Source organism: Hipposideros armiger, unplaced genomic scaffold, assembly GCF_001890085.2.
Source record: "Hipposideros armiger isolate ML-2016 unplaced genomic scaffold, ASM189008v1 scaffold_768, whole genome shotgun sequence".
Classification (NCBI taxonomy): Eukaryota; Metazoa; Chordata; class Mammalia; order Chiroptera; family Hipposideridae; genus Hipposideros; species Hipposideros armiger.
In genome coordinates, this window is record NW_017732118.1 from 454,709 (window position 1) to 470,741 (window position 16,033).

Here is a 16,033-nt window from a genome sequence, read left to right on the forward strand (position 1 = left end):
AGCGGCCACGCCCTGTGGAGAAGGAGAGGGTTTAACAGAATACACTCAGCAGACAGGGGCCATTCAGAAAGGAAAGGTGACTCTGAAAAGAAAATTCTATGTATGGCACAGAAATATACTGAGATACATGATGAATGATAGACTTCATTCTGAGCCTAATGTTTTGGATTCCCAAGTACAGCACCATAGCTGCAGCCCTGTGGAGAACTTCATGGCCCCTGAAGTTTACGTGTCTAATGGGAAAGCTATGGCTGAGAAGTAAAGGTCCTGACTTGTTTGTACCAATTCAGACTCTTTTTATATTTCCTAAGTGCCACATGTAGTAATCCACCCACATTTGAGTTTTCTGTGTTACAAAAGGAAAGTACATTAAGAGGTAGCTCAGTAAATATTTATTGATGGAAACAGAAATGAATATTTAGAAAGACTAAGTCTTTCAAAATGAGATAATAAAGAAATGTAAACTGTAATTCAGAGGAAAGGAATGCCAAAAGTGGAGGGTGGGGGTTTGGAATCTGAAGTTCATGACTATGCTCTCATATCATTTTTTTCCCCTGCCAGTATAGGCAGCTGTTAGAAATTATTACATTAACCTGGAAATCTGCTCAGTGTTAACAAAGGGATGCAGATAGGATGATCAGTTGCATATAAGACAAAACAATTTCTTTGCAATTATAGAAGAACAAGAGTTATCACATCGAATCTTTGAAAGTACCTTTAAAGGATCAGAATCGGTTTTTTCCCCCCCAAATGTCTAGAAAGAAATTTGGTTTGATCTTATTCAACATTTATAATATTTAGTGGGAACCCACTAGATGTATAATACTATAAAATATTAACAGGCTCTAGAAAAGAAGACAGCCCCTCTTTTTACAACCCAACAGGGCAGAAAGGATGAAATTCTTCTTATAAAGGAAAGACAAGTGTATTAGAAAAGATTCTGCATAATCGAGTTCAGAAAAGTGAAAAAGTTTAGAAAGGTTTCATAGAAATGAACTGCAATTCTAATAATAAAACTTACATTTTTATAGCGTTTATTAGTTTCTGAAGGGCTTTCACCGTTTTTATCGCATTGTTTCACAGGGATCTCGCAGGACTGGTGAGATTTGGATAAGTAATCCCTTTTTAAAAAGATTTGAGAATAAAGAATATTTAGACTGAAGAATGCTTTTTTTCAGAGTAAAACTAAAAGGTGTGTGAGAAAAATATAGAGCAAGTTTTTTGGTTCTGGCTCCATTATTAACTAGCTGTGTGAACTCCATGACATACCATGTGATGCCTTTGTAAAATCAAAGGTTGGACTTTGGACTTGAAGAACTAAAAGTCTTCTGAATTGATGGGTGGTAACAACTTAAATAGGCCATCTTGCCCAAAATAGAACTTGTGCGTGGTAGCACATTGGTCATTGAATGATATAGTATTAAAAATAAATAGAACCTTTTAAAGAATGATTGCTGAAGTGTAAAGTTAAGAATATTAAAATAGTCAGTAATTCAAAGTAGATCTTTTGAAAGCAATGAAACACACTGACATATTCAGCTGGTTTAAAAGTAGATTTAACAGCTGTACCATTGGCTAATTTATGCTTGGAGTGCCTTGCTACACAGTGTTGGCATTAGGCCCTGACCAGATTCTTTGGATAAAGACTAAGGCCTCAGGCTTAGCCAACTTGATTGCAAAGGCAAGGCGTTAAAATACAAGCAGGCAAAATGTATGATGGAAACAGCACAAGGCAATTACTCCTATTTTGAAAGTAAAACAAAGTATGTGCAATGTTGGTTAAGAGACTAACAGCATCTCTGTTTCTGGGGGGCTGCACGTTATCAGCTAATTACTTGTTTACCTCCAACATTCTTTGCATATGATCTCCAAATCAAGAAAAAAAACCCCACCAGTGCTTCAACAGCTATTTTAGGACTTCTACTACTGAACAAGATGGAGCAATAAGGACTACATTTACCCTTTATCTTGAAATAACCAAAACGTGGACAACATCTATGTAATGATGTTGTGTAAGATAATGGACATAAAGCAAGGAAGGCTAGTGACCCTTGAGAGGTGGAAAACCTATGAGGTGAGCCCTACGATTGTCCTAGCTTACTACTTTGAGAGAGTTTCCAGTTCACAACATGGGGAAGAAGAACCCAGGAGGAGTCTGGCAGACTCCCTGAGTTGAGATGGAACTGAAAGTCTGGGAAAGATAAGGTAGCTAGAGTTCACAGAAAAGAAACCCAAAGAGGAGAGAGCTGCACAGAGAGAGAAGCCAGAAGATCTACAGAGCGTCCCTCTCAAGTATTCAGCTGAGTCTGATTAGCACATGTGCGAGGGAAATACTGGGGGCTGGGAAAGCATCACCAGAAGGATTAGAAGTAATGGTGTCCAGCACTCACACATGGCAGGGAGCAGTGTCTATTCTCTACCAGTCATAACGGAAACCTCGTGATTCACAGGGCATTGGGTAGAGTACACAGCAGGGTCTCGCCTCAGTGGTGGGGAATGGCTAGCCCTAGGCTGAGTGTTAGTCTATTCCCACTGAATCTTAAAAGACCCCAAAGGACCAAACAATAGCACATAGTATGGAAGGGAGAAATAGAACTATATTATCGAAAGGTTCTTATGCCATAGGTAAAGTAGTCTAATACCACCTGAAGGTTCATTGTGATAAGTTAAAGATGCATACTATATGGGAATGACCGGTTAGCTCAGTTGGTTAGAGCATCCTGCTGATAACACCAAGGTTGCCGGTTCGATCCCCGCATGGGCCACTGTGAGCTGTGCCCTTCTTACAAAAGTCAACTCTGCGACTGTAGCATGAAAGCAATACGTAACCAATGACCATGGCTGTTCCCCAATAAAATAAAATAAAAAGATGTATACTATAAACCCTAAAGCAACCACTAAACATATAATAAGAATTACACCTAATATGCCAACATAGGCGATAGAATGGATTCACTGATTCCAGTTAATCTAAATGAAGACAGAAAAAGAAGAACAAGCAAACAAGAACAGATGGGACAAAGTGAAAACAATAGCCTGATGACAGGTTAACACCAAATCATATCAATAATCACATTAAATATAAATGGTCTAAGTATCCCCAATTAAAAGAGATTGTCAGATTGGATTTTAAAAAAGCAAAATTCAATTATATGCTTCGTACAAAAAAAGCACATTAAATATAAAGACACAAATAGGGTAAAAGTAAAAGGATGAAAAAGTTGTATCATGCCAGCACTAATCCTAAGAAAGCTGGAATGGCCACATCATTAATTATTAGGGAAATGCAAATTAAAACCACAAGGAGATCCCACTACACACCTACTGAAATGGCTAAAATTTAAAAGGTTGACCATATCAAATTTTAGAGAGGATATGAAGAAACTGGAACTCTCATACACTTCTTGTGGGAATGTAAAATATTAAACTGCTTTGGAAAACAGTTTGACAGTTTCTTAATAAGTTACACATACTCCTACTATGTGGTGATCTGTCTTCTCGGCATTTACTCAAGAGAAGTGAAAACACAAGTCTGTTCAAAGTCATGTACATGAATGTTCATAGCAGCTTTATTTGTAATAGCCCCAAGCTGGAAACAACACAAAAGTCCACCAAAAGGTGAATGAATAAACAAATGGGAGTATTTCCATATAATGAAATAATACTCAGCAATAAACAGGGATATACTATTGATCCATGTAACAGCATGGATCAATCTCAAGATAATTATGCTGACCAAAAAAAATGGGACCAAGGGCCGGCCGAGTGGCGCGATGGTTAAGAACTGGCTTGGGACGCCAGAGGGCCCCAGTTCGGATCCCACATATGAGGGCCAGTGACACTGCCCTCTACAGCTAAGATGCTGAACAATAGCTCAACCTGGAACTGGGTGCCGTGAGTCGCCGGCGATGGCGTAGGCTGTAGCCCCTGTGGCAGTGGGTTGCCATGGGCTACCGTGTGTAGCCAGCAGCCAGCGTGAGCAGCCCTCAAGCCAGCGGCCATCCAGACGCCAGCGACTGATCTGCCTCACCCGGGAAGAGCGCAATGATGGTGCCCACTTGGGCCAGTGAAGCAACGTCCTCCACAACTAGACTGAAGAACAAAACGACAGCAACTTGTCTGTTCCCCTTCTCCCAATTCCCCAGCGCTGTTTCCATCCCCCTAATTCCCCAATTAAAAAAAATGGGACCAAAAAAGAGTATATACTGTACATCCCATTTATATAAAAGTAGGAAATGCAAATTCATCTACCATGATAGAAAGGAGCTCAGTGGTTGCATGGAGGCAGTGGAGGGGCATGAGGAAACTTTCGGGGGGTATGGGTATGTTCACTTGTTTGACTGTGGTAATGGTTTCTCAGGTGTATACATATCAAACTCATCAAAGTGTACATTTTAAATATGTATGTTAATTATACCTCAAAAAATCGGTTATGAAAAAGAAGGCATGAAAACACAAATTTGAAAAACATATCTGCATCCCCATATTCACTGCAGCATTATTTTACAATAGCCAAGATATGGAAACAACCTGTGTCCACCAACGAATGAATGGATAAAGAAAACATGATATATATAATATTATTCAGACATAAAAAGAACGAAATCTTGCCATTTGCAACAACATGGATGGACCTAAAGGGTATAATGCTAAGTGAAATAAGTCAGACAGAGAAAGACAAATAGTGTATGATATCACTTATATGTGGAATTAAAAACAAAAACAAACTGCCCACCCTCCCAAAAAAAGAGCCTATAAATACAGAGAACAGATTGGTGGTTGTCAGAGGCGGGTGGTGGGTGAAATGGGTGAAAGGGGTAAAAAAAGTACACACTTTCAGTTATAAAATAAATAAGTCAGGGGGATGCAATGTACAATACGGTAACTGTAGTTACTAATGCTGTATTGTATTCTTGAAAGTTTCTAAAAGAGTGGGTCTTAAAAGTTCTCATCACAAGAAAAAAATTTTAACTAGGTATGGTGAATGGATATTAACCAGACATTGTGGTGATCATTTCACAGTATATACAAATATCGAATCATTACACTGTACATCTGAAATGAATATAATGTTATAGGGGTCAATTATGCTTCAATAAAAAAGGGGTGAATCTATGTTATCTCATTTTCCTCCAAAGGTAACATTAAATATATTCCATGTTGTCAGAGCACACATATCATTAATAAATGATGAACATCTAGAATATGAGTAAACCATGTTCAGCACAGGGTAAAAGATGCATATTCATTTTTGATCAGTTATTTTTCTTTTTTAAATTTTTGGAAAATTATTTAAGCACCAGTGAACGTTATTAATTCACAGATCAAGACATGAATACTGTTTCTTCAGAAATGATAGTTTTGTTTCCTAATTTTTCCCCTATGTTATAACTTTCTGCTTGCTTTACAGTTTTCAACCACACTTTTGCTTAATTTCATACATTCAGAAAGTCGAGAAATACTCATTGAATGCCTACTATGTAAAAGATACTGCCAAGTGCCAATAGATAGGGTATTTAGGGCCTCTGCCCTCATCGAGGTGACATCCAGGTTGAGGGGATAGACTTTTAATAAATAAGCCAACAAACACACAGCTATGGATTTTCCTAGGTGCTGTGAAGCAAACAGCATGCTGTCCGTGATAGAGAACGCTAGAAAACCTTCCTTTGATGTTACTTAATTATATGTTAACTCTGCAGTCCATTACTTCAAATGATTTCTGCTTATTAAATTTACATACTGCAAGATTACTACTCTGTTTAGTTTGTTAGTCCCAAGCCTCGGGCCATTTAAAATAAAAGCTACAGATGAATAGAAAAGTCACTTAGTTAACTTGTTTTCACCCTTTTAGGTTCTGGCTGGAAGGCCACTCTGTCTGGGAAGCTTTTCTGATCAGCCTCCCCTGCTTCTCACCGCAACACACACACACACACACACACACACACACACACACACACACACACTTAGGTCCTCACTATATGCCCTGCATTTTCTTTTATTACATGTAACACAAATTGCAATTATTATATGACGGTTTTTTAAAATTAATGTCTATCTTAAGAAACTATACCATGAGGGCAGACTGTCTGGTTTTTCCACGACTGTATCCCTATTATCTAACAGAGTCTGGCAGACAGTGGGTACCAGAAAAATATTTATTGAATGAAGGAGTCTTTTTGCTGATTTTAGGAAGAATTTGATGATTAAGCCCTCCTGGTCCTATAGATGAGATTTTCCATTTTAATCTGCAAATGATTCTGGCTCTGGGTTAAACAGGCCATTACTGGCATCATGGTCTGAGATTCATATAATCATCCTACTTTAAATCTGCATTTCCTAAACTCTTGATACAGGTGATTGCTGACAAAACAATAAATGTGAGGAGAAAGTTATGCTTTTTGGTTAAAGGATTGGATTGTAAATGAAGAGGGAATATTGTCATGTCAATCTAACTTTGTATCAGAGAGGTGGTATTGTATTATATGTAGTTAGTAGTTCTGACAGATTCTCCAGCCAAATTCCATGGGTTCAAATCCTGACTCTCACTCACCAGCTGTGTGACCTCAAGCAAGCCACCTAACCTCTTGGTTCCTCATTTCCTCATCTATAGAATAAGGATAAAAATCCTATCTATAGGGGTGGCCAGATGGCTCAGTTGGTTACAGCACATGCTCTTAAAAGGAAGGTTGCCGGTTCGACTCCCTCATGGGATTGTGGGCTGCGCCCCCTGCAACTAGGTTGAAAACGGTGACTGGACTTGGAGCTGAGCTGTGCCCTCCACAACTAAGATTGAAGGACAACAACTTGACTTGGAGCTGATGGGGTCCTGGGAAAAACACAGTTCCCCAATAAAGTTAAAAAAAATCATATCTATAAAATGAGGATAAAAATCTTATCTACCTCATAGGGTAACTGTGATGCTTAAAAGTGTTAGTAAATGTAAAAGTGCTTAGAATAATGAACGGCATAGAGTAAGTGCCAGATAAGTGCTCCTTCTTAATTTCAGTAATGCATAATACTCAATAAAATCAATTCTTTAAATCTATACTGTGCAACTGCCCTGGCCCAATAAAGTATGGCCCTGTGTAAAAAACCCCTGTATTTCTAACATCATCATTTTCTCATTTATTAAATTTTCCGTCCACATCTCATCTGCCTTTGGAATTAATGAATATATTCATGGAGGAGAGAATTTATATCATAATGATAATTATTTTAAGGGCAGTATAGAATTTATAAGAATAAAGAAATCTTGAGATAAACTAGAGTAATTTAAAATTCACTCTGTGGGACTGACCTTTACAAATGGCATTTCTGAATTTCATAAGCCAGTTTCCAGTCCTACTTATAGAGTTGGCTTTACCATTCAGCTTTTCATATGGCCTGAAAAGGGGTTATTTCTAGAGGAATGTTCAGGGAAGGCGGAGGGGGGAGTCCTTCTGGGGGAAATGTGAGAACAGCAGCTCTTTGAATGCTGTGCATGACGTAGCATGGGAAATGTGAGCAGCTGTCGGCAGAGTGTTTCACACGCAGCAGCGGGACAGTGGGAAAAGCAAAGAAGAAAACAAGCCAGGCAAACAAAAGTAAAAGAAAGAATGGGGCGGGGTCAGGCTGCCACGAAGGAGAGAGGTCAGAATGGAGGGCGAAGGACACTTAGGAGAATCAAGAATAAAGCAGTGAGAAATTCGAGGGAAGGGCAAATGTCAGCTGTGGAACGCAGGAGAAGGAAAAGAAAACTTGAGTATTGTGGCAATTTTAAATACTCATAATTTTATGGGTATTTCTAAAAAAGGAATGAGAGAGATCAAGAAACTAAATACATACATATATAAAATTGCTCTTGAAATACATTTAACAGGAACATATTACATTTTTAGAAACAATAACCAGAGGGTAAAGGGGGAAAGCATATGAGTATGGTGATGGAAGGAGAACTGACTCTGGGTGGTGAACACACAATGTGATATACAGATGATGGATTACAGAATTGCACACTTGAAACCTATGTAATGTTATCGACCGATGTCACTCCAATAAATTTAATAAAAAATGAGAACAACAATGAAACACTTATATGGATCACCATAGTAGCTAGCTTCAGAATTAGCAAAAATAGATCCTGATGAAAACAAGTCAGAAATTAAGCAGTGCATAAAGATCAAGTGATGAGGTCATCTAACTAATGCTTCATAATGAGTTTCATTCACTTTATCAACTCTGAAAAAATTAATGTCTTTCATTCTCTTCAACAAATAAATATTTCTTTGACTCTAACTAGCTTCATTCTCATTTTGTACCTCATGTATTTTTTTTTCTGGTCACACTCCCTACATCATTAATTTTTCTCCCTATAGTCCCACATAGACTGATACCTTTTTAAAAAAATAGACAATGTCTGGGTGGCCTGTTAGCTCAGGTGGTTAGAGCGCAGTGGTCATAATACCAAGGTTGCCGGTTCGGTTCCCACAAGGGCAGTGGAGCTGCACCCTCCACAACTAGACTGAAACAACCACTCGACTTGGAGTTGGGGCAGCCAGTTAGCTCAGGTGGTTAGAGCGCAGGCTCATAACACCAAGGTTGCCGGTTCGATCCCCGTATGGGCCACAGAGCTGTGCCCTCCACAACTAGATTGGAACAACTACTTGACTTAGAGCTGATGGGTCCTGGAAAAACACGCTGTTCCCCAATACAATTTTAAAAAAAATAATTTAAAAAAATAGAGACTATCCTTGAAAACTAGGTTACTCTTCTTTAGGGTGAGGAGGACAGACTCTGGAATGTTTGGACAATGTTACTTTCAAGGTTACCTAGGCAATTTCAGTATCATTCCTTTGAATGAAGTGCAATTAGCTGTAAAAAACACTGGAAACCACACTGACTAAGGAAAATGTCCCTAAGCTTGACAGGGCACTATGACCTCAGCGTGTTCTAAGGCCTGTAACTATCCTGGGCATTTAAATTTACACATTCTTTCAAATCTTTAAAGGACCTGGGTTCACTCTCCTTTTATTTTTAAACAGAGCTGAGGTTAAGCATAAATGATTGTTTTCTCCTCATGGAAAAAATGTTTTCTTAGAACTTGATTGTCCTTTTTCCATGGGTCATTCTATCCCTGATATCAACAAATCCTTCTGTGACCTAACCTTTTCTAAAACAAACACGTTCTTCTTTCCTCTTTGTTCTTTTCATTTCTCTTTCCTTCAGCTTTTAAAAACTGCTGCCAGTGGGCACATCACACTAGATGCTATAGTTGAAATCTCTTTATACGAGCTACCTACAGTTTAGAATGTGGTAAGGAATAGCTTTTCCTATATTACTACAATATTTTTGGATACTAGCTTCCAATCTTTTGAAGCCTGTGGATCCCTTCTTAACATTCCACAAATTAGAGGATCCCTACATGACAGAAGCACTACTTAATATCTGCTACTTGAGAAAAAGTGACCAGCTGATAAAAACCAGCATGAGTTTAGTTACACAACTGCATTTGCTTATTTGTGAAAAATAGTGGTATATGGGCAAGACAATTTTGTATTCAAGTTACAGACAATGCCTGATACAAAAACATATCTGGAGATCTTCCTGTAAAACTCTATGATTCATATTTTGGAAACTAATTTTTATAGATCAACATCATCTCCCGGGAGCTTGATAGAAATGGAGAATCACACACTTCATGTAATAATACCCACTGAATCTTGGGGGATGTTGTAACAAGCTCTGCAGCTGAATCTTATCCATGCCAGGTTTTGAGAACCACGTCCTAGACTAGGACTATGCAAGAGAAATCTAATTAATGTGAGCTGCGTATGCTATTTGACATTTTCTAGCAGACATTAAAAAAGTAAAAAGAAACAAACACTGTCAGTTGTTTCACTTGAAGCGATAGGCTCACTTTGTTCATTTTGAAAAAAAATACTCAAGTTTGGAAAATCATAAAAAAGAAATGGGTGAAATTAAGTATAATGCTATATTTTACTTAACCAAATACATAAAAATATTATCACTGCAACATGTCATCAATATAAAATTATGAATGAGATATTTTACATTCTTTTTTTTTTGTATGAAGTCTTTGAAACCTCATGTGTATATCACACTTATAACACATCTCGGTTTGGACTGGTTACATTCAAGCGCTTAGTATCCACATGCAGTTACCATAGTGGACAGCATAGTTGTAGAACATGCGACTTGAAACATAGTAAATATAAATCCATATTTACATTAGGCTTATTATATTTATCAATATTGAAATTGATGGATTTATACTTATAAATTCATATAGCAGCAAATTGCTTTACTAGGAATCTACCAAGAGTTTCCTCTCACCCTCCTCTTTCTGCGTTGAAGACAAGTTACATGCTTGGGCGTCCATGTTCCGTGGCTCTAGAAACACTCATCTAAAACAGCACTTTCTGCATGGCATTATACTTATTTTTCACGATCTGACTTGAAATCTCTCAAAGTATCCTACAGAAATATTATATACATCATATATATATATATATATATATATATTTAAAAAATTTTTTTAATATATATAATAAAATCTTTTAAACCTGGCCGTAATGGCAAGTGCTTAATGTACGACAATGGCTCTCAAAGCATGGTCCCCAGAGCAGCAGCAGCAGCCTCACTTGGGAACCTGTTAGAAATGCAGAATCTCAGGCCCCACCCCTGACCTACTGAATCAGAAACTCTGGAAGTGGGGCCCAGTGATCTGTGATTATTTAATAAGTTTTCCAGGTGATGCCGATGCTCACTCACATTTGAGAACCACTGATATAGGAAAACGTTTCCTTTGAGAATGGCCTCAGACTCTTCATTCTCTCCTGAGTTGTGTGGCCTAACCACAAACAGAATTGCTTTCGGTCTTGTTAAAGCAAAAGTCAAGGAAGGACAGGGTAAGCAGACAACTGTAGAACCAATCCGCGGCAAAATGGAAGTGAAGGAAATTGGATGTCCTATTCTCACCCTCGGTTAATAATAGGTCCATGTTATTTATAAGAGCAGATGGCACAGCTCACCTAGGCTCCCTGCCTAGAAGGGAGCCCCATAAGGCAAAATGATAAGTACCGGATCCTTAAGGGGGGAAAAAAAAGAGAGGTGAGGAAAATGTTCAAAATCCGTTGACACATTTAAAGGATCAAATGCTGTGCTCAGTGAAGATGACAACAAACATACGTATGAGCCTGCCTCAGAAACCTTACCTCACCAAAGTACGGAACAGAAGCTGCTCTGTTGGAATTTTAATGGTTTTAAATTAAAAATCTTGTGTGGTTTTTAAAAAAGAAAGCCATGCAAATATGTCTATTGGCCAGCTAAATGGGACCCCATGTTCTTCCACGGAGCTTACTCATCTGATTATGTAGACCAAAGTCCCAAATCACTGAAGAATTTGTAAACTAGAGATCTGAAAAGGTACTGCTTTTACAGCATTTGTGTTATAACAGCATTTCCTGGTTTATAACATGGAGAAAGGGAAAGAGAGTAGGCCATTATGGAAGTAATAAAAGAAAATCCGCCATTACAATTTTCCATAAGATGGCATAAGCATTAAAGGGCGTTTTAGTCAGTATGTCCTCAGACAAGACAGGATGATCACAAGGTCTGCTGGGTACACAGTGGATGCTCAGTCAGCACTGGTTGATTGAAAGAAGAAGGAAAGAGTAAAAGAAGGAATGGAGAGTACAGAAGATGAGGGTCTAAGACCCTTGTGACAGGAAGTTACCCCAGCGATGTGAAGATGGAATATATAACCATCGGCATGACTTGAGAAGAATCTTAAAAACATACATAATTCATGAAACTGCTGTTGAACATATTTAAAGAATTTCATACCTGGAAATGTCTTCATATTCAATATTTTTCAAGTGGTTACATTCCATATGTCCTACCATCAATGAAGATGTACTCAATATTAGAGTGTCTTTGCAGCTTCTTTTGCTATTCGTGCGTTTATTAGTGATGCAGAGACATGGTTGGAACATTCCCTAGCAGTACCTCCCTAGAGTAGAACCTTCCCCATCATACTTGTGCTTGGCAAATAAAGAGCACGGCTATACCACTACATGCATGTACATTGCTTCAAAACTTGGAAGGTTTATCATCAGTTTAATTTCCTTCCCATTTGGTTTTGAGACTCAATTCTACTGGATCAAATGTTAGCATTAGTTCTTCTTTAAGAGCTAACCCATTCAAATCACTTTTGGTTGATTTTAGTTCAATTGCTGAGTTCTAGAGACAATGTGGAGGAATAGCATGCTGCATAATTTTATATTTGAAAGTACAGGTGAGATTTTAAGGGGTACACTCAACTGGGCTCATTAATCAATTGGTTTGTAAAAGGAAGGTTTCAAAGTTACTATCGCTGAGAATCATTTAAATAAGAGGGCAAGCACGAAAAATGAAGCTTTCATACCTGTGTTGCCCAAAATATCTTTAAAATATGACATTGTGAAGTCCAAACTTAATAGGACTTTGAGAAGAAGAAACAAAAAGGGCATGGGAGGGGGCGGCTGGTTTGCTCAGTTGGTTAGAGAACAGTGCTCATAACACCAAGGTTACCGGTTCGATCCCCACATGGGCCACTGAGCTGCGCCCTCCACAACTAGATGGAAACAACTACTTGACTTGGAGCTGATGGGTCCTGGAAAAACACACTGTTCCCCAATAAAATTAAAAAAGGGGGGCACGGGCATTGTAGTGCAGGAGATCTGATTCAGGTCATGACTGACACAAGCTGTGGGACTGTGATTGTCACTTAATGTTTCTAAGTCTCAGTTTTCTTACTTGTAAATGGCAAAAGTGATAATATGTAATCAACACAGAATCACAATGTTGTGAAGATTAAATAATAATGTACATGAAAACTCTTCGTAACTACGAGGAATGATGGTTTCCTATGCCAAAAACACATTGTCAAATGGTCTAGTAGCCATCCATACCAATGTGTCCACTCTGAGGGAGAAAATGTGATTTTATTTCCACAGAGAGTTTCAAACAGACAAACCAATGTCTCTACACTTCTACTTGTAGATTCAAAATAAATACAGAGCTCTTTATTTGAGTACACGCTATTTCTATGTACAGATAAATTGTGACTGGGTTTTACTCAGCTGCTGATGTTCATGTCTACCTGGTTTATCAGTTTATATCATTTTGACTGTTATCACATACAGATTTAAAAAGCAGTATGGCTGTTTTTTAAAATAAAAATCAATGGATCATGTAACTGAACCCAGGATATTCTGATAGCAGACACAGCCTGTTAGTATGTAACTCTATTTCTTCTACTACAGTATTTTGCCCAAATTTAAGACTCTTTTTCTTAGGTTTATATGTATCTGCCTTCCTTTCCATTGCTCTAACTCTCTATTTCTTGATTTTCTTTGTTTAAACAGACATAGAAGCAAAGAAAACTTGCACTTATTTTTTATCATGATTTTAGTAACTGACATAGCACTGTGGCTAAATTCTTTGTTTTTTAGAAATATGATGTCATTATGATGGTGGATTCAAACTTCCTTCCACAGAAGTTGGATAATGCTTTAGTCTCCCATACATTCTTCTAAATGCAAAATGTTCTCAACAGGACAGATGAGCTGTTCTTCCAGTAATGGGGGTAAAGTTGTTTGATGTGAACCTCTTTTCTTGCTTTGTTCACTTTCTAAACAAGGACTCACATTTATAGTATAGCAGAGTGGTTAGAATTATGGTCAAAGAAAAGAATGGAATCAACTTGACTCAGTTATGTGCAAACCAAAAGCTTGGAGTTATCAGCTTTCTGCTAAAAACACTTTTTAAGCATATCCTTAAGGTCATGTTCAAAAACAGCAACATGAGAAATTTGCCACAATAACAGCATATACCACAAACTAATTGAACTGTTTAATATGAGAAGGCTGTGTATATGTGGGTTTGGGGGTGAAGGTTTAAAAGTTAGAATTGTAGAAAGAGGAACATAATTCCAATAAACCACATTGTATTATGAATAGAGAGAGTAACTCCACTGATTCTAAACTAAATTTTGTCATATGTATATTTCCCCCATATATCCAGATCAGAATCATAGGATTGAACTTGCTGTGACCTTAGGCAAAATGAACTGTCGCAGTCTACAAGTGAGGGGAGAGAAACTAAGAGAGGTTAAATGGCTTTCCCAAGATAACATGGTAAAAAATAGCTGAGCTTCAACTTGACGTTAGGCCTTCCAATATTCACTCAGTGCTCTTTTTACTCTATCACTGTCTCCTTTCATCTATGTCCTTATATTTATATCCAAGTCCTGACTTATTTTAAAGAATGGATAAAAATTAAGCTATTAATATTTTCTCATACTTTACACCTAAATAAATAGCACAAGCTATAATGGATCACTTAGCATTGATTTTTAAAAACTTTTCCTACCAGTTGTCATCTTTTGACCTCATTTGTAAATTTACGTGCCACTGTCACAAATCTTGTAGTACATTCTGAATGTAAATATAGCATTCAGCTCTCTAAAAGAAATATTAAGATATAGTTCAAGAGTGCTTGAATGGAACAAATGTGGCCATTGGTTTTCCTTGGACAGTAATTACTTTCCTTATTTATGCTTAAAATGAAAAACATATTAAGGATGAAAATGATAAATTTTAATATTACTTAACCACTATGGGACCAGTAGATATAGGAATGCATTGCTTTACTACATTGCCTTGCTTTAGTAAATGCCACTTATAACATTCTATCATACAAATATTTCAAGGCTATCCATCACAAGAATTAAATTATGCGAGGTCTCAAGAGGTCATGAATTTGGAACTTGTTTTCATTAGAGATCTAGCAATTTTTAACAGGGTTTCATTGAAAGAAATATTTTTTAAGTCCAGTTTCCTCTCTGTCCGCAGGGGCACACACTCTGCATCCTATGAAATGTCAAAAGGAAAGAAGACAATTCTCTAATTCTGTGGTTAAACCAGGTTTAGGATCTGGGGGTTTAATGCAGTGTCCTTCACATACGGAACATATTGACATACTTCCTCCATCATCACATTTCTGAGTTCTTACTATGAGCCAGGTGCTGTACTAACAACTCCACATGAATTACTTCACTTAATATTGCAGCAAGCATGTTAGAGATGAGGAAACAAACGGAAAGGTCAAGTGACTTCAAGGTCATGCAGTAAGTCTGATTCCAAAACCTGTATGCTCTAATAGTAATAATTATAACTGTGACAACACCTAGAGCTAGACTCTATGTAGTGTTACCATGGGGCTAGTACTGTTTGAAGTACCTTCCATGTATTTTGACTAACTCATCCTACTAGTAAACCAATATTTTAGAAACATTTAATGTCTCCATTTTCTTCAGATGACAAATTGAGGCACAGAGAGTTTAAATAACCTTGGGCATGCTTACATTCTCTGTATTTATTATACAAACCTATGGAAAACTTGTGTAAGTTTGTGATAGGTTATTCTTTCTTTAAAAGCTTTTAGAATGTCTTACCTTTGACTTTTGCTTAAATTAGGGAAGGCAAAGGTGTTTGAAGAATCCAAGCATTAACACGTTAAGCGCCATGTCAGTCACTGGTGACTGACGATATACAATTTAAAAAATTATATTCTTCTATTAGGAAAACTAATTTCACTTGAATCGCTTTCACACGTTTCTTCTACTGACATTGTCACTGTTACGGGTAAAAAAAATTTTTTTAAACTGCACTGGAACACGAACCACAGACAACTGACTGAAGAGGAAGCATATCGGTGAAATCCGATATCGCGGGCTAAACAGAAAGGAAGACAAAACAGGCTTGGCACCTAACGTGTTAATAGTACAAGGTAATCGCAGGCCAGTAATTAGTTCTTCTATCATGATTCAGCATTATCGTCCATGTGTACTGCAAGATATAGTAAAGCCTCACTTTAAGCCATTTACAAAAGTTAATATTAACAGATTTGAAAACATTTCTATAGGGAGTTTTCAAATAATATTTTTTATCCTGCACTCACAAAATATTATCATAAGCATCACATGAAGAAA

The 16,033-nt window shown here is 37.5% G+C and overlaps 1 protein-coding gene across 5 annotated transcripts in view; it reads right to left on the reverse strand.

Annotated features, from left to right (window-relative positions):
* The window catches only part of LOC109373985 (dystrophin-like), a 606,466-nt gene that overhangs the window by 322,679 nt on the left and 267,754 nt on the right, over positions 1–16,033 (reverse strand). The gene's annotated exons all lie outside the window — the stretch shown is intronic.